This window comes from Mesoplodon bidens, assembly GCF_964165515.1.
Source record: "Mesoplodon bidens genome assembly, chromosome: 1".
Classification (NCBI taxonomy): domain Eukaryota; kingdom Metazoa; phylum Chordata; class Mammalia; order Artiodactyla; family Ziphiidae; genus Mesoplodon; species Mesoplodon bidens.
In genome coordinates, this window is record NC_138176.1 from 7773590 (window position 1) to 7792175 (window position 18586).

Below are 18586 nucleotides of genomic sequence, written 5' to 3' on the forward strand. Positions count from 1 at the left end.
ATTCCTCTGTGAGAGGTGGTATAAGTTTTATATATATACACCCTCGGGGATACAGGGACAAAGATGTTCTAGTCAGGGGCTGATTAGCAAGAGGAACCGTTTATTTAGGAACGTTTTTGAAGAGATAAGTTTTATTAATCCTTAGTGCCGTTTTGTATCTGGGCTAATAGTCTAATGTTGGAGTCACAATATGAGTTTGTAAAAAGTGATAATAATTTTTATGATTTTCAGCTTTGGGGGCTTGTTGGGTTACAAAACAAACAGAATTTTTGTTTGTTTGGCAAATGTTATCCTAGTACTGAGCAAGTCTAGCATTACACCCTTTTTCTTTTCATTTTTGTTACGGGGAGGGGTGGGGGGACGGGGGAGGAGAAGGGTGGTTTGATTTAGATCAACATTAATCAACCATTAAGATGACTGTCTGCCTTGCACAAGATAACTGAAGACATTTACATAAACTTTCAACACAAGTAACATTTTTGGAAAAGCTTTAATTTTTAACATGTAAAAAGTGAGAAATTACTTTAAAATATCTGTGATTTAAACGTGTAAAATTGTGTTGATTTTATAAACTAGACATGGGATCTTAAACCATAGAATCAGTGTTTTATAATTTATTGAGATCTTGTCTTTGTTGTTTTTCACATTAATATTTCTTGATTTTAAATATGTAATAGTATATAAGTACTTTTTTAGAATTCTGAGTTGTTACGTATATGCTATTTTAAAGCATCGATGGAACAAAATAGGCCTTCTGTGCAACCAGATTGAGACATGGGGTTGGATTCACTGATAGCTTGGAGGGGGCCTTTGTTGAAAAGCTCCTTGAGTCACTATTGTGGGGGGTATGTGTGTTCCACTTGCAAAAATGTAGGACGTTTGGGGGGGAATCATGGAGCTGTTGATACGGTTAGGAAAAGGGAGTTGTCATCTCTTCTTATCAGTTTAATCCTGCTGGAAATCAGCCTCTCAGAGATTGAAATCAGAACAAATGGAAGGTCCAAAAATGCTAACAATAAATTATTAGTATTTTCAAGTAATACCACACTTTAAAACCCAGGCCAGTTAATGTTCCCAAGTTACTGAAACAAGTCATAAATACATTATTATTAAACTTAGTTTTGTTAGGTCATATGAAATGTGGGTAACTGAAAGAAATTTTGCAGTTATAAAAGGGAGCAGTAAGTTATGTAGTGAATGCCGTTTTATTTGGATAAGAAGTTGGAATTGTAATTTTATTACATCAAAAGGCACCCTTATTTTGAGGAAACTTGTTTGAAATGCAAACGAGACTTCTCTGTGGAGCCTGCACAGAATTGTTGCTTTTCATGATGATGTTATTGCTGCATAACAGGCCACTTCTGTGTGTATAGGAAGTGTGTGTGCAAGTCCAAAGGGATTGGAGGCCTGAATGGGTGCGTTACACCAATTGACAAATAGAAAGTTTTCGGAACATTTTGTTTCAAGCCAGGTGCACAAGTTCGAGTTGCTTTTTGGGACTGGCATTTATGTATTTGAGAATCAAACCTGACACTACTCTTGGCAGCTTGACTAAAGCCATTTTACAATAAGTACAAACTGTCCTTGAATGATTTTTTCCCTTTGTAGTAGCAACGAGTTTGCCTTTCTTCATCTGTGATTATGTGTGCAATTTTCTGGCTATTTTGGGGGAGGAAGGGAGGTAAACATATATGAAAGATTTTTATTTTTGGTATGAATAATGTGTTTCAATTCACTTATTATTTATTTTTAAATTTCCATGATACTGTAATGCATTACTATATGTTGACCTTCATTCACATTCATCCAGAGTATAATAGAAACCTTAAAGAACCTATATGAGTAATTAAGTTTTATATGGCTTTGAAATAATTTTTCTTAAATTGGTATGCAAAGAAATAGAGTATCCCTGCCTATGTGAATAGATTTTCATTTATGTTGTCTTAAATAATTTTATTTTATATATTTGTGTGTGTGTGTGTGTGTGTGTGTGTCTGGTAGCCTGCAATGAAAATATATGTAAATGTGAAAAATTAGTTGCTTTCCAGATCAGCATTCTACCACTGTGGGGAGACCTGGGTTTGATTTCCTATTTTTTGCACTGTGAGCTAGAATGTATGTGCTCCAGAGACAGCCTTCTGCTTTGAGAGCAAGAGACCAAATGTCTTGTGTTCGCTGTAGTAACCTCTTTAGTTCATTGTGTGTGTGTGTGTGTCGGGGGGGGGTGGGTGTTGATGGGGTCTGAAAGGAGTCTTGTCTAGTACACTTCACTGGAAGGAGGCTGCCTATGACCTAGAGTTTGACTGTGGGAGATGAGGAGCGTGGTAGGTTGAAGGACAATTGCATAGTGGGAAAAAAATTAGGAAACCCTGTCATTTCTCTTAGCTAGGCAGAAAACAGAGATGTCCTTAAAGAAGGGGGAGCACATGAGCATGTTTTATTAACAGTTAATGGAAGAAAATTAATGCTAATTTATTCTTCATACATACCATGCAATTTGTTAGAAAAGTAAAAGAATAGTTTGAAATTCTTTGGTCAATTGATGGATTCCTATGTTAGTGGCATAGAAATGAAACTCAACATTAAGCAGACAAATACCCAAGCCCACGGGCTACATAAATGCTGAATAAAACCAGCTCTACAATGGAACTCTGAAAAGCAAGGGGTAAGAAGCCTAATGAATGATTGAATATGACCTTAGCAAAATCCCTGGAGTGTTGTTGAAAGATCATTCATTTCCAGCTTAGATGTCAAGATGGGCTCCAGTAACCAGAAGAAAAAAGAGAGCTTGAGTCGGTACTTACTGAGTTTTAAAAATCTTTACAACACAGTGCATTAGACTAATCATTAAAAGGGCTTCTCTAACAGCTCAGCATTTTGAGCTGTCACTGTACGGACCTGTGGTTTAGGCCCAGGGAAACCAAATTAAAAAGATAGGAATAATTCTCAAGACATGAATGTATCAGTATCCTGCTTTTATGGAGCAGAACTTCAAAAACTGGGATGTAGAGGCTGGCAGAATGCACTTTTGTCATGCTGATACCATTGTAAGAAAGACTTACAACCAAGAGATAATTGTGCCTTAAAGTATTTGCAAATTACTTGCCTAGTTTATTGGAGGAAGATATAAAAAAGCAAATCTACTTTTTTCATTTTTAAGTGACCCTTCCTGAAGAAATGATAAATTCTTCTATATTATATTTTTAAACATGTATTGTTACTTCTGCATCAGGAAATGGTGTGTTAGTGAGTGAGCTTTATTGTGCATGCTATCCAGAAGCTTTTTAAGAAAAGCGAATCTAACGTACTTGTTTTCCCAAACACCTAAAAATTTACACATGAGCCAGCAATGAGCATATTCTGGATATTATCTGAGGAGCTTAGAAAGAAATAATAAAATACTCTGAATAAGGGGACCATGAAGTGTATTTATCACTCTTCATTAACATAGTTACAGATGAAGCAGTTTATCATTATGTGATCACAGCAGAATAGAAGTGCTATTGGAATCGTTGTAGTTCCCTTGCTATTGCCTTCCTTGCTGCTTCAAAGATGAGGGAGTAGTCAGGATGAAGAGGCTAAATGCAGAAGAGAGTGGGTGCTGCCAGTTTGCATATTTCTCCTAACCCCTCCTCTAATATGAAAATGTCAGTCCTTTGTTCCCATCTAATTTTAGTACATCCTGGCTAAAAAAATGTTCGGATGATTTCCAGCCTTGGAACGTGGAGGGGTGGGGTGGGAGAGGGGAAGAGGAGAGGAAAGAGCAGTTTACATTCCATATCCTCCGGCCTTTCTGTGACAGCATGTAGCCCCTATTCTGTTGACTTTCGTGGTGAAGTAAATTTAGATGCACTGGAGCAGCACTAATTAGGTTCTCCTTCCATGTCCTTAACAAGAAGTCTAGTTGGAGTCTGAATGGGGAAAATCATAATATGGTATTTAATAAAACATACTGGGCTGAATTAAAGAGCTGTTTGCAAGTTTTGGAAGAAAGGCCTGAAATTGTGAGTGAAAACTACATGTTGTGTGGTTTATAAATAGAAACTTGGTGATTCAGTGAAACTGCTTTTATGCTATGTCTTGAATGAGAATAATATTTGTTGATTTTTGAGACTCAGTCATAAGCAAGTCAGAGCTATTTATTCCCTCTGGAATATACTCCATAATATATTCCACATATTGAACCTCACTATGACATAAGCCTCACCTTTCCAAAAGTTTGTTCATTTTAGTGAGCTAAGGTTTCCTTGTGGAATCTTTATATGATAAAAACATTACATAGCCAGAATTGAGAGATCATTTTGTTAAGTCCAGTTGATTAGTGACTTACTTTGCAACAAGTACAGTATCAGATTATTTTCTGAACTTGAAATTTATTTTGGTTCATTTCATTTCATTGGTTCATTTCATAGTACCAGATAATTTGTCTTTAAAATCTGTTAATAGAATAAATATCAGAGAGAAGTGATTGTTTTTTTAAATATTAAATTTTGGAGAAAAAAATGATTGGAACCTCGGCAAGTCACTTTCCTTTTCTGGGCTTCAGTTTTTCTCTCTGTGAAACAAGGGTGTTCAGTAGGTGATATTTAAAGTTCTTTTCTACTCCCGTATTAGTCAGCTTGGGCTGCCATTGGCTTGGTGGCTCAAACAGAAATTTATTTTTCATAGTCTGAAGACTGGGAATTCCAAGTTCAAGGTGCTGATGAGGTAGGTTTCATTCTGAGGTCTCTTCTCTTGGCTTGTAGGCAGATGGATGCCATCTCCCTATATGTTCACATGTTCTCTTTGTGCGTGCTTGTGGGGAGAGAGTGAGCAAACTCCTTGGTGTCTCTTGTAAGGCTCTTGAGTGTCTCTTATAAGGGCACTTATCCCATCATGAGGGCCCCACCCTCATGACTTCATCTAACCCTAATTACTTCCCAAAGGCCCTATCTCTAAATACTATTTCTTTGGGTGCTAGGGCTTCAACATAAATTTCTAGGGGGCACATTCAGTCCATAATAACTGCTGAAATTAATCTGAGGTTTAGAGAAAGCTCACAAAATAGATTTCCACTATACATGGGGTGTTTAAATACTCCATCACTTTCTGATTCTTTTAAACCAAACTATCTATTCATGTATATGAAAAAATATGTGTACACATAATAAAACATTTGAAGCAATCACATGGTTGTTTTTCAGTCTAAAAATGTCTTTGTGCATTCATTGGTAAACTTTAGGTTTGAGTATTGGTTGCCTCTGATATATGTTTGATAATTCAGTTTGTATTCATTTGACCACAGAGTTGTTTTATCTGAGAAACTCAGAAATTTACATCTAATTTTTTAGTCCCACCTTAATTTTATATAAAATTATGATAACCTGAAGAATCTCCCTAATTTGATTCTTCCCTACCCCAGACACACACACTACCACTACGCACTCACAGATGACCTTATTTACCACTTGAAAGGCCCATGGCTTTGAGATTTCTACCTTCTCATGCTATACAGAGTGTAGTCCATGGGTCTTTCCTTCTTATGCCTTCTACCTCTTTGGGCTACTGTCAGTCTGTCCTAAAACTGCTTACCCCCTCAATGAAGTTGAAGTATCAATATTTTAAATGCGCTGGCAAAGTGCCTAATGTATAGTAGATACTTATTTCAAGTTGGTTTCCCTTTAGTACATTTCTTTGAAGCAGTTTGATATAGTGGAGAGAGAAGCAGTTGTGTAGACTCTACATAATAGGGTTGTGAATATTAAATGAGAGAAATAAATGTAAATCATCTTAGCATGATTCTTAGCACACACCAGTGCCAAATAAATATTCTTTTCTCCAAGGAAGTCTTCCCATCAGAGCCAATATATTGAATTGTTCAGGATTTTAACCCTCAGTGCCACTGAGTTAATGTATTCAGTCCCATTGTAAGGCATTTGTATTTCAGGAGTGATTAGGTGAGTGAAGAGAGGCGAATGAGTGGTAGATAAGTAAGAGGGAAGGTTTGGAATAGGTGGGCCTTTCAGAATGTCTTAAGAAATCATACTGTATAGCTGCTGCTTCTTTCGTCTCTAGATAGGGCTGCTGCTGAAAGCACCTTTTTATTTAGTTAAGGAATGAAGGCTAGATATCCTAATTCTGGATTTTCACGAAATGTCCTTTATGATGTGTTTCAGCAGACTCTAAGAATACCCCTCAGGTTTAAGATCATTATCTGTTTTAGAGGTAGTTATTTAGTAATTAAACGTAGGTATGATGGGGAAAATGTTAATGTGGATGCATTTGAATTGAAAACAAATGGTCAAGGATAGGGTGCACCTTCCTTCGTTAGGTCTGAACACCAAGGCATTGTTTCCAGCGACAACTAACAAGGGACCTGAGAACAGATCCCGCAAATGACCATGCCTCAGGTTTACTGAGTTGTTGAGTTGGGTTTGGGTTTTTTTACTATGCCTTTAGGAAGCTGCGGGCTAAGACTTTATCATTGATTTCCACCTTGCATCATCTAGATTTGATTTCTTTGATCAGTGAGTCATGTTTGTTTCCCTTGCTGTAAGTTGAGTTAACAGTACCATTCTCAGTGGCATTTTAAAGTTTGATGTTGGGCAGCACTTTAAGTGGTTTCTCTGATTTGACCTTGGTTTATGTTGGAACTAACAGTATAGTATGGAAAGTAACAGTGACTCAGTTGTTTCTGCTAGTGTAGAAAACACGTGGTTTTCATACTTGTTTATTTATTTAACCTTCTTCTTGGTGGTTAAATGAATATCTCAATGCTTAGAGTGCTTACTATTACTATAGAAATGCTGGCCAGAGCAGTGTCACTTTCTCTAGTGACTCAGTTGTTTCTGCTCGTGTAGAAAACACGGGGTTTTCATACTTGTTTATTTATTTAACCTTCTTCTTGGTGGTTAAATGAATATCTCAATGCTTAGAGTGCTTACTATTACTATAGAAATGCTGGCCAGAGCAGTGTCACTTTCTCTAGTGACTCAGTTGTTTCTGCTCGTGTAGAAAACACGGGGTTTTCATACTTGTTTATTTATTTAACCTTCTTCTTGGTGGTTAAATGAATATCTCAATGCTTAGAGTGCTTACTATTACTATAGAAATGCTGGCCAGAGCAGTGTCACTTTCTCTAGTGAATCAGTTGTTTCTGCTAGTGTAGAAAACACTTGGTTTTCATATTTGTTTATTTATTTAACCTTCTTCTTGGTGGTTAAATGAATATCTCAATGCTTAGAGTGCTTACTATTACTATAGAAGTGCTGGCCAGAGCAGTGTCACTTTCTCTAGTGACTCAGTTGTTTCTGCTAGTGTAGAAAACACGTGGTTTTCACATTTGTTTATTTATTTAACCTTCTTCTTGGTGGTTAAATGAATATCTCAATGCTTAGAGTGCTTACTATTACTATAGAAGTGCTGGCCAGAGCAGTGTCACTTTCTCTAGTGACTCAGTTGTTTCTGCTAGTGTAGAAAACACTTGGTTTTCATATTTGTTTATTTATTTAACCTTCTTCTTGGTGGTTAAATGAATATCTCAATGCTTAGAGTGCTTACTATTACTATAGAAATGCTGGCCAGAGCTGTGTCACTTTCTCTAGTGACTCAGTTGTTTCTGCTCGTGTAGAAAACACGGGGTTTTCATACTTGTTTATTTATTTAACCTTCTTCTTGGTGGTTAAATGAATATCTCAATGCTTAGAGTGCTTACTATTACTATAGAAATGCTGGCCAGAGCAGTGTCACTTTCTCTAGTGAATCAGTTGTTTCTGCTAGTGTAGAAAACACTTGGTTTTCATATTTGTTTATTTATTTAACCTTCTTCTTGGTGGTTAAATGAATATCTCAATGCTTAGAGTGCTTACTATTACTATAGAAGTGCTGGCCAGAGCAGTGTCACTTTCTCTAGTGACTCAGTTGTTTCTGCTAGTGTAGAAAACACGTGGTTTTCACATTTGTTTATTTATTTAACCTTCTTCTTGGTGGTTAAATGAATATCTCAATGCTTAGAGTGCTTACTATTACTATAGAAATGCTGGCCAGAGCAGTGTCACTTTCTCTAGTGACTCAGTTGTTTCTGCTAGTGTAGAAAACACTTGGTTTTCATATTTGTTTATTTATTTAACCTTCTTCTTGGTGGTTAAATGAATATCTCAATGCTTAGAGTGCTTACTATTACTATAGAAATGCTGGCCAGAGCAGTGTCACTTTCTCTAGTGACTCAGTTGTTTCTGCTCGTGTAGAAAACACGGGGTTTTCATACTTGTTTATTTATTTAACCTTCTTCTTGGTGGTTAAATGAATATCTCAATGCTTAGAGTGCTTACTATTACTATAGAAGTGCTGGCCAGAGCAGTGTCACTTTCTCTAGTGACTCAGTTGTTTCTGCTAGTGTAGAAAACACGTGGTTTTCACATTTGTTTATTTATTTAACCTTCTTCTTGGTGGTTAAATGAATATCTCAATGCTTAGAGTGCTTACTATTACTATAGAAATGCTGGCCAGAGCAGTGTCACTTTCTCTAGTGACTCAGTTGTTTCTGCTAGTGTAGAAAACACTTGGTTTTCACATTTGTTTATTTATTTAACCTTCTTCTTGGTGGTTAAATGAATATCTCAATGCTTAGAGTGCTTACTATTACTATAGAAATGCTGGCCAGAGCAGTGTCACTTTCTCTAGTGAATCAGTTGTTTCTGCTAGTGTAGAAAACACGTGGTTTTCACATTTGTTTATTTATTTAACCTTCTTCTTGGTGGTTAAATGAATATCTCAATGCTTAGAGTGCTTACTATTACTATAGAAGTGCTGGCCAGAGCAGTGTCACTTTCTCTAGTGACTCAGTTGTTTCTGCTCGTGTAGAAAACACGGGGTTTTCATACTTGTTTATTTATTTAACCTTCTTCTTGGTGGTTAAATGAATATCTCAATGCTTAGAGTGCTTACTATTACTATAGAAGTGCTGGCCAGAGCAGTGTCACTTTCTCTAGTGACTCAGTTGTTTCTGCTAGTGTAGAAAACACGTGGTTTTCACATTTGTTTATTTATTTAACCTTCTTCTTGGTGGTTAAATGAATATCTCAATGCTTAGAGTGCTTACTATTACTATAGAAATGCTGGCCAGAGCAGTGTCACTTTCTCTAGTGACTCAGTTGTTTCTGCTAGTGTAGAAAACACTTGGTTTTCATATTTGTTTATTTATTTAACCTTCTTCTTGGTGGTTAAATGAATATCTCAATGCTTAGAGTGCTTACTATTACTATAGAAATGCTGGCCAGAGCAGTGTCACTTTCTCTAGTGAATCAGTTGTTTCTGCTCGTGTAGAAAACACGGGGTTTTCATACTTGTTTATTTATTTAACCTTCTTCTTGGTGGTTAAATGAATATCTCAATGCTTAGAGTGCTTACTATTACTATAGAAGTGCTGGCCAGAGCAGTGTCACTTTCTCTAGTGAATCAGTTGTTTCTGCTAGTGTAGAAAACACTTGGTTTTCATATTTGTTTATTTATTTAACCTTCTTCTTGGTGGTTAAATGAGTATCTCAATGCTTAGAGTGCTTACTATTACTATAGAAATGCTGGCCAGAGCAGTGTCACTTTCTCTAGTGAATCAGTTGTTTCTGCTAGTGTAGAAAACACTTGGTTTTCATACTTGTTTATTTATTTAACCTTCTTCTTGGTGGTTAAATGAATATCTCAATGCTTAGAGTGCTTACTATTACTATAGAAGTGCTGGCCAGAGCAGTGTCACTTTCTCTAGTGAATCAGTTGTTTATGCTAGTGTAGAAAACACTTGGTTTTCATATTTGTTTATTTATTTAACCTTCTTCTCGGTGGTTAAATGAATATCTCAATGCTTAGAGTGCTTACTATTACTATAGAAATGCTGGCCAGAGCAGTGTCACTTTCTCTTGTGACTCAGTTGTTTCTGCTAGTGTAGAAAACACTTGGTTTTCAGATTTGTTTATTTATTTAACCTTCTTCTTGGTGGTTAAATGAATATCTCAATGCTTAGAGTGCTTACTATTACTATAGAAATGCTGGCCAGAGCCTTGTCACTTTCTCTAGTGACTCAGTTGTTTCTGCTAGTGTAGAAAACACTTGGTTTTCACATTTGTTTATTTATTTAACCTTCTTCTTGGTGGTTACATGAATATCTCAATGCTTAGAGTGCTTACTATTACTATAGAAATGCTGGCCAGAGCAGTGTCACTTTCTCTAGTGACTCAGTTGTTTCTGCTAGTGTAGAAAACACTTGGTTTTCACATTTGTTTATTTATTTAACCTTCTTCTTGGTGGTTAAATGAGTATCTCAATGCTTAGAGTGCTTACTATTACTATAGAAATGCTGGCCAGAGCAGTGTCACTTTCTCTAGTGAATCAGTTGTTTCTGCTAGTGTAGAAAACACTTGGTTTTCATATTTGTTTATTTATTTAACCTTCTTCTTGGTGGTTAAATGAATATCTCAATGCTTAGAGTGCTTACTATTACTATAGAAATGCTGGCCAGAGCAGTGTCACTTTCTCTAGTGAATCAGTTGTTTCTGCTAGTGTAGAAAACACTTGGTTTTCATACTTGTTTATTTATTTAACCTTCTTCTTGGTGGTTAAATGAATATCTCAATGCTTAGAGTGCTTACTATTACTATAGAAATGCTGGCCAGAGCAGTGTCACTTTCTCTAGTGAATCAGTTGTTTCTGCTAGTGTAGAAAACACTTGGTTTTCATACTTGTTTATTTATTTAACCTTCTTCTTGGTGGTTAAATGAATATCTCAATGCTTAGAGTGCTTACTATTACTATAGAAATGCTGGCCAGAGCAGTGTCACTTTCTCTAGTGAATCAGTTGTTTCTGCTAGTGTAGAAAACACTTGGTTTTCATATTTGTTTATTTATTTAACCTTCTTCTTGGTGGTTAAATGAATATCTCAATGCTTAGAGTGCTTACTATTACTATAGAAATGCTGGCCAGAGCAGTGTCACTTTCTCTAGTGACTCAGTTGTTTCTGCTAGTGTAGAAAACACTTGGTTTTCATATTTGTTTATTTATTTAACCTTCTTCTTGGTGGTTAAATGAATATCTCAATGCTTAGAGTGCTTACTATTACTATAGAAATGCTGGCCAGAGCAGTGTCACTTTCTCTAGTGAATCAGTTGTTTCTGCTAGTGTAGAAAACACTTGGTTTTCATATTTGTTTATTTATTTAACCTTCTTCTTGGTGGTTAAATGAATATCTCAATGCTTAGAGTGCTTACTATTACTATAGAAGTGCTGGCCAGAGCAGTGTCACTTTCTCTAGTGAATCAGTTGTTTCTGCTAGTGTAGAAAACACTTGGTTTTCATATTTGTTTATTTATTTAACCTTCTTCTCGGTGGTTAAATGAATATCTCAATGCTTAGAGTGCTTACTATTACTATAGAAATGCTGGCCAGAGCAGTGTCACTTTCTCTAGTGACTCAGTTGTTTCTGCTAGTGTAGAAAACACTTGGTTTTCAGATTTGTTTATTTATTTAACCTTCTTCTTGGTGGTTAAATGAATATCTCAATGCTTAGAGTGCTTACTATTACTATAGAAATGCTGGCCAGAGCCTTGTCACTTTCTCTAGTGACTCAGTTGTTTCTGCTAGTGTAGAAAACACTTGGTTTTCACATTTGTTTATTTATTTAACCTTCTTCTTGGTGGTTACATGAATATCTCAATGCTTAGAGTGCTTACTATTACTATAGAAATGCTGGCCAGAGCAGTGTCACTTTCTCTAGTGACTCAGTTGTTTCTGCTAGTGTAGAAAACACTTGGTTTTCACATTTGTTTATTTATTTAACCTTCTTCTTGGTGGTTAAATGAGTATCTCAATGCTTAGAGTGCTTACTATTACTATAGAAATGCTGGCCAGAGCAGTGTCACTTTCTCTAGTGAATCAGTTGTTTCTGCTAGTGTAGAAAACACTTGGTTTTCATATTTGTTTATTTATTTAACCTTCTTCTTGGTGGTTAAATGAATATCTCAATGCTTAGAGTGCTTACTATTACTATAGAAATGCTGGCCAGAGCAGTGTCACTTTCTCTAGTGAATCAGTTGTTTCTGCTAGTGTAGAAAACACTTGGTTTTCATACTTGTTTATTTATTTAACCTTCTTCTTGGTGGTTAAATGAATATCTCAATGCTTAGAGTGCTTACTATTACTATAGAAATGCTGGCCAGAGCAGTGTCACTTTCTCTAGTGAATCAGTTGTTTCTGCTAGTGTAGAAAACACTTGGTTTTCATACTTGTTTATTTATTTAACCTTCTTCTTGGTGGTTAAATGAATATCTCAATGCTTAGAGTGCTTACTATTACTATAGAAATGCTGGCCAGAGCAGTGTCACTTTCTCTAGTGAATCAGTTGTTTCTGCTAGTGTAGAAAACACTTGGTTTTCATATTTGTTTATTTATTTAACCTTCTTCTTGGTGGTTAAATGAATATCTCAATGCTTAGAGTGCTTACTATTACTATAGAAATGCTGGCCAGAGCAGTGTCACTTTCTCTAGTGACTCAGTTGTTTCTGCTAGTGTAGAAAACACTTGGTTTTCATATTTGTTTATTTATTTAACCTTCTTCTTGGTGGTTAAATGAATATCTCAATGCTTAGAGTGCTTACTATTACTATAGAAATGCTGGCCAGAGCAGTGTCACTTTCTCTAGTGAATCAGTTGTTTCTGCTAGTGTAGAAAACACTTGGTTTTCATACTTGTTTATTTATTTAACCTTCTTCTTGGTGGTTAAATGAATATCTCAATGCTTAGAGTGCTTACTATTACTATAGAAGTGCTGGCCAGAGCAGTGTCACTTTCTCTAGTGAATCAGTTGTTTCTGCTAGTGTAGAAAACACTTGGTTTTCATATTTGTTTATTTATTTAACCTTCTTCTCGGTGGTTAAATGAATATCTCAATGCTTAGAGTGCTTACTATTACTATAGAAATGCTGGCCAGAGCAGTGTCACTTTCTCTAGTGACTCAGTTGTTTCTGCTAGTGTAGAAAACACTTGGTTTTCATACTTGTTTATTTATTTAACCTTCTTCTTGGTGGTTAAATGAATATCTCAATGCTTAGAGTGCTTACTATTACTATAGAAATGCTGGCCAGAGCAGTGTCACTTTCTCTAGTGACTCAGTTGTTTCTGCTAGTGTAGAAAACACTTGGTTTTCATATTTGTTTATTTATTTAACCTTCTTCTTGGTGGTTAAATGAATATCTCAATGCTTAGAGTGCTTACTATTACTATAGAAATGCTGGCCAGAGCAGTGTCACTTTCTCTAGTGACTCAGTTGTTTCTGCTAGTGTAGAAAACACTTGGTTTTCACATTTGTTTATTTATTTAACCTTCTTCTTGGTGGTTAAATGAGTATCTCAATGCTTAGAGTGCTTACTATTACTATAGAAATGCTGGCCAGAGCAGTGTCACTTTCTCTAGTGAATCAGTTGTTTCTGCTAGTGTAGAAAACACTTGGTTTTCATATTTGTTTATTTATTTAACCTTCTTCTTGGTGGTTAAATGAATATCTCAATGCTTAGAGTGCTTACTATTACTATAGAAATGCTGGCCAGAGCAGTGTCACTTTCTCTAGTGAATCAGTTGTTTCTGCTAGTGTAGAAAACACTTGGTTTTCATACTTGTTTATTTATTTAACCTTCTTCTTGGTGGTTAAATGAATATCTCAATGCTTAGAGTGCTTACTATTACTATAGAAATGCTGGCCAGAGCAGTGTCACTTTCTCTAGTGAATCAGTTGTTTCTGCTAGTGTAGAAAACACTTGGTTTTCATACTTGTTTATTTATTTAACCTTCTTCTTGGTGGTTAAATGAATATCTCAATGCTTAGAGTGCTTACTATTACTATAGAAATGCTGGCCAGAGCAGTGTCACTTTCTCTAGTGAATCAGTTGTTTCTGCTAGTGTAGAAAACACTTGGTTTTCATATTTGTTTATTTATTTAACCTTCTTCTTGGTGGTTAAATGAATATCTCAATGCTTAGAGTGCTTACTATTACTATAGAAATGCTGGCCAGAGCAGTGTCACTTTCTCTAGTGAATCAGTTGTTTCTGCTAGTGTAGAAAACACTTGGTTTTCATATTTGTTTATTTATTTAACCTTCTTCTTGGTGGTTAAATGAATATCTCAATGCTTAGAGTGCTTACTATTACTATAGAAATGCTGGCCAGAGCAGTGTCACTTTCTCTAGTGAATCAGTTGTTTCTGCTAGTGTAGAAAACACTTGGTTTTCATACTTGTTTATTTATTTAACCTTCTTCTTGGTGGTTAAATGAATATCTCAATGCTTAGAGTGCTTACTATTACTATAGAAGTGCTGGCCAGAGCAGTGTCACTTTCTCTAGTGAATCAGTTGTTTCTGCTAGTGTAGAAAACACTTGGTTTTCATATTTGTTTATTTATTTAACCTTCTTCTCGGTGGTTAAATGAATATCTCAATGCTTAGAGTGCTTACTATTACTATAGAAATGCTGGCCAGAGCAGTGTCACTTTCTCTAGTGACTCAGTTGTTTCTGCTAGTGTAGAAAACACTTGGTTTTCACATTTGTTTATTTATTTAACCTTCTTCTTGGTGGTTAAATGAATATCTCAATGCTTAGAGTGCTTACTATTACTATAGAAATGCTGGCCAGAGCAGTGTCACTTTCTCTAGTGACTCAGTTGTTTCTGCTAGTGTAGAAAACACTTGGTTTTCATATTTGTTTATTTATTTAACCTTCTTCTTGGTGGTTAAATGAATATCTCAATGCTTAGAGTGCTTACTATTACTATAGAAATGCTGGCCAGAGCAGTGTCACTTTCTCTAGTGAATCAGTTGTTTCTGCTAGTGTAGAAAACACTTGGTTTTCAGATTTGTTTATTTATTTAACCTTCTTCTTGGTGGTTAAATGAATATCTCAATGCTTAGAGTGCTTACTATTACTATAGAAATGCTGGCCAGAGCAGTGTCACTTTCTCTAGAGAATCAGTTGTTTCTGCTAGTGTAGAAAACACTTGGTTTTCACATTTGTTTATTTATTTAACCTTCTTCTTGGTGGTTAAATGAATATCTCAATGCTTAGAGTGCTTACTATTACTATAGAAATGCTGGCCAGAGCAGTGTCACTTTCTCTAGTGACTCAGTTGTTTCTGCTAGTGTAGAAAACACTTGGTTTTCACATTTGTTTATTTATTTAACCTTCTTCTTGGTGGTTAAATGAATATCTCAATGCTTAGAGTGCTTACTATTACTATAGAAATGCTGGCCAGAGCAGTGTCACTTTCTCTAGTGAATCAGTTGTTTCTGCTAGTGTAGAAAACACTTGGTTTTCATATTTGTTTATTTATTTAACCTTCTTCTTGGTGGTTAAATGAATATCTCAATGCTTAGAGTGCTTACTATTACTATAGAAATGCTGGCCAGAGCAGTGTCACTTTCTCTAGTGACTCAGTTGTTTCTGCTAGTGTAGAAAACACTTGGTTTTCATATTTGTTTATTTATTTAACCTTCTTCTTGGTGGTTAAATGAATATCTCAATGCTTAGAGTGCTTACTATTACTATAGAAATGCTGGCCAGAGCAGTGTCACTTTCTCTAGTGACTCAGTTGTTTCTGCTAGTGTAGAAAACACTTGGTTTTCATACTTGTTTATTTATTTAACCTTCTTCTTGGTGGTTAAATGAATATCTCAATGCTTAGAGTGCTTACTATTACTATAGAAGTGCTGGCCAGAGCAGTGTCACTTTCTCTAGTGAATCAGTTGTTTCTGCTAGTGTAGAAAACACTTGGTTTTCATATTTGTTTATTTATTTAACCTTCTTCTTGGTGGTTAAATGAATATCTCAATGCTTAGAGTGCTTACTATTACTATAGAAATGCTGGCCAGAGCAGTGTCACTTTCTCTAGTGAATCAGTTGTTTCTGCTAGTGTAGAAAACACGTGGTTTTCACATTTGTTTATTTATTTAACCTTCTTCTTGGTGGTTAAATGAATATCTCAATGCTTAGAGTGCTTACTATTACTATAGAAGTGCTGGCCAGAGCAGTGTCACTTTCTCTAGTGACTCAGTTGTTTCTGCTAGTGTAGAAAACACGTGGTTTTCACATTTGTTTATTTATTTAACCTTCTTCTTGGTGGTTAAATGAATATCTCAATGCTTAGAGTGCTTACTATTACTATAGAAATGCTGGCCAGAGCAGTGTCACTTTCTCTAGTGACTCAGTTGTTTCTGCTAGTGTAGAAAACACTTGGTTTTCATATTTGTTTATTTATTTAACCTTCTTCTTGGTGGTTAAATGAATATCTCAATGCTTAGAGTGCTTACTATTACTATAGAAATGCTGGCCAGAGCAGTGTCACTTTCTCTAGTGAATCAGTTGTTTCTGCTCGTGTAGAAAACACTTGGTTTTCATACTTGTTTATTTATTTAACCTTCTTCTTGGTGGTTAAATGAATATCTCAATGCTTAGAGTGCTTACTATTACTATAGAAGTGCTGGCCAGAGCAGTGTCACTTTCTCTAGTGAATCAGTTGTTTCTGCTAGTGTAGAAAACACTTGGTTTTCATATTTGTTTATTTATTTAACCTTCTTGGTGGTTAAATGAATATCTCAATGCTTAGAGTGCTTACTATTACTATAGAAATGCTGGCCAGAGCAGTGTCACTTTCTCTAGTGAATCAGTTGTTTCTGCTAGTGTAGAAAACACTTGGTTTTCATACTTGTTTATTTATTTAACCTTCTTCTTGGTGGTTAAATGAATATCTCAATGCTTAGAGTGCTTACTATTACTATAGAAGTGCTGGCCAGAGCAGTGTCACTTTCTCTAGTGAATCAGTTGTTTATGCTAGTGTAGAAAACACTTGGTTTTCATATTTGTTTATTTATTTAACCTTCTTCTCGGTGGTTAAATGAATATCTCAATGCTTAGAGTGCTTACTATTACTATAGAAATGCTGGCCAGAGCAGTGTCACTTTCTCTTGTGACTCAGTTGTTTCTGCTAGTGTAGAAAACACTTGGTTTTCAGATTTGTTTATTTATTTAACCTTCTTCTTGGTGGTTAAATGAATATCTCAATGCTTAGAGTGCTTACTATTACTATAGAAATGCTGGCCAGAGCCTTGTCACTTTCTCTAGTGACTCAGTTGTTTCTGCTAGTGTAGAAAACACTTGGTTTTCACATTTGTTTATTTATTTAACCTTCTTCTTGGTGGTTACATGAATATCTCAATGCTTAGAGTGCTTACTATTACTATAGAAATGCTGGCCAGAGCAGTGTCACTTTCTCTAGTGACTCAGTTGTTTCTGCTAGTGTAGAAAACACTTGGTTTTCACATTTGTTTATTTATTTAACCTTCTTCTTGGTGGTTAAATGAGTATCTCAATGCTTAGAGTGCTTACTATTACTATAGAAATGCTGGCCAGAGCAGTGTCACTTTCTCTAGTGAATCAGTTGTTTCTGCTAGTGTAGAAAACACTTGGTTTTCATATTTGTTTATTTATTTAACCTTCTTCTTGGTGGTTAAATGAATATCTCAATGCTTAGAGTGCTTACTATTACTATAGAAATGCTGGCCAGAGCAGTGTCACTTTCTCTAGTGAATCAGTTGTTTCTGCTAGTGTAGAAAACACTTGGTTTTCATACTTGTTTATTTATTTAACCTTCTTCTTGGTGGTTAAATGAATATCTCAATGCTTAGAGTGCTTACTATTACTATAGAAATGCTGGCCAGAGCAGTGTCACTTTCTCTAGTGAATCAGTTGTTTCTGCTAGTGTAGAAAACACTTGGTTTTCATACTTGTTTATTTATTTAACCTTCTTCTTGGTGGTTAAATGAATATCTCAATGCTTAGAGTGCTTACTATTACTATAGAAATGCTGGCCAGAGCAGTGTCACTTTCTCTAGTGAATCAGTTGTTTCTGCTAGTGTAGAAAACACTTGGTTTTCATATTTGTTTATTTATTTAACCTTCTTCTTGGTGGTTAAATGAATATCTCAATGCTTAGAGTGCTTACTATTACTATAGAAATGCTGGCCAGAGCAGTGTCACTTTCTCTAGTGAATCAGTTGTTTCTGCTAGTGTAGAAAACACTTGGTTTTCATATTTGTTTATTTATTTAACCTTCTTCTTGGTGGTTAAATGAATATCTCAATGCTTAGAGTGCTTACTATTACTATAGAAATGCTGGCCAGAGCAGTGTCACTTTCTCTAGTGAATCAGTTGTTTCTGCTAGTGTAGAAAACACTTGGTTTTCATACTTGTTTATTTATTTAACCTTCTTCTTGGTGGTTAAATGAATATCTCAATGCTTAGAGTGCTTACTATTACTATAGAAGTGCTGGCCAGAGCAGTGTCACTTTCTCTAGTGAATCAGTTGTTTCTGCTAGTGTAGAAAACACTTGGTTTTCATATTTGTTTATTTATTTAACCTTCTTCTCGGTGGTTAAATGAATATCTCAATGCTTAGAGTGCTTACTATTACTATAGAAATGCTGGCCAGAGCAGTGTCACTTTCTCTAGTGACTCAGTTGTTTCTGCTAGTGTAGAAAACACTTGGTTTTCATACTTGTTTATTTATTTAACCTTCTTCTT

General features: G+C 35.6%; 1 protein-coding gene across 1 annotated transcript in view; it reads left to right on the forward strand.

Moving 5' to 3' along the window:
- The window catches only part of FAM53B (family with sequence similarity 53 member B), a 144433-nt gene that overhangs the window by 1169 nt on the left and 124678 nt on the right, over window positions 1–18586 (forward strand). The gene's annotated exons all lie outside the window — the stretch shown is intronic.